General features: G+C 37.4%; 1 pseudogene; it reads left to right on the forward strand.

The window, feature by feature from the left end:
• Positions 1-761: 761 nt before the first annotated feature.
• Positions 762-1,235, forward strand: LOC131400278 (large ribosomal subunit protein eL21-like; annotated as a pseudogene).
• Positions 1,236-1,533: the final 298 nt, after the last annotated feature.

Consider the following 1,533-nt stretch of genomic DNA (forward strand, 5'->3'; position numbering starts at 1 on the left):
AGGCATGCTTTTACCTTTCTTTTTTCCAACTTACTAGAATACAGACGGGACGGCTGGAGTTTGAGTAGCCATTTTGGACCACAAGGTGGAAACCATTAGTTAATGAAAATGGATCTACAATACAGAAGGAGTCTGAGTTTCTAATGATTTCATGGGACAGGCATGCCAGCCCCAGATATCCACCTTTTGGACTTTTTCCATGAAATAAGTAAACTTTATGTCTAAAAGTCATGGTTAACTGGGGTTTCCTGTTGCATATATTCCAACCTAATGTTGACTGTTACACTGGGGTATTGGTTAGCTCAAGAAAGAGAGAGAATTATACTTTACTTTCAGTTCAGTTCAATCCAATACACATTTATGGAACACCTACACCTATATCTAGCACAGAATTTGACCACTCCTTTCTTGAAACCATCCTCTCCCTTAGAACAGTTCTCCCTTGTTTCTCCCTCTTACCTATTCTCCACACACTTTCCCAACTCCCCTTCCTTCCCATGCAATACTGAAGCACAGGGGCTCAAGATTGTGACCTTGATCCTTTTCTCTCCTCACTCAACACACTGTACTTTATTACCTTCATCATTTCATATAGTTTCAACTCTCATCCAGTGTCTGTGAATGATTCTCACTTCATCTCTAATCTACCTTCTCTCCCACACCCCCATACCTACTGTTCTTCTAATGTAAAATTCTTGTTGGTTCTTTCACACTGAACTCCTACTTTTTCTGCTAAAATTGCCATCTTCTAGTAATTCACCAAAATGAAGAACACGAAGGGAAAGAGAAGAGGAACCTACTACAAGTTCTCTAAATATTTTTGAAAACATGAAATTATTCCTTTAGCCACATACAAGTGAATCTGTGTGATGCTGTAGATATCAATGGAATAGGTACCATTCAAAAAGAGTGCCACAAAACATAACTATGACAAAGCAGAGTCTACAGGGTCACACATTGTGCTGTTGACATTGTTGTAAACAAATAAAAGCAATATTCTTACCAAGAGAATTAATATACATATTGGGCATATTAAGGACTTGAAGAGTCAAATTAGTTTCCTGAAATGTGTGAAAGAAAATAATAAGAAAAAGAAGCGAGCCAAAGAGAAAGGCACCCGGATTCAACTGAAGAGCTACCTTACTCCACCCAGAGAGGCACACTATGTGAAAACCAGTAGCAAGTAACTTGATTTTCTGGAACCTATTCTCCGTTGTTTTTTCTTTTTTAAATAAAGAATTTGGAGTGTGATCAAAAACTTAACTTTTTAAAGCTCCCTACCATGAGTCTTTTAATCAGGAAAAGATCAAGTGCCTTGAAATTATTACCTGCAGGTTATGTCAAATGTTGCACCAGACTGGATCACCACCTGATCTCCCAGAATGCTCAGTTCTGGTTTCTTCAGGGTTTCCTCATGGGCAAGACATGAACCAAGATAAAATTTTTTGCTTTTAGAATTTTTTAAAATTCGTCATTAGATATATCCAAATATCATTCCACATGTACAAATTGATATGTATGTGAAGTCAATTG

This window comes from Diceros bicornis, chromosome X, assembly GCF_020826845.1.
Source record: "Diceros bicornis minor isolate mBicDic1 chromosome X, mDicBic1.mat.cur, whole genome shotgun sequence".
NCBI lineage: Eukaryota > Metazoa > Chordata > Mammalia > Perissodactyla > Rhinocerotidae > Diceros > Diceros bicornis.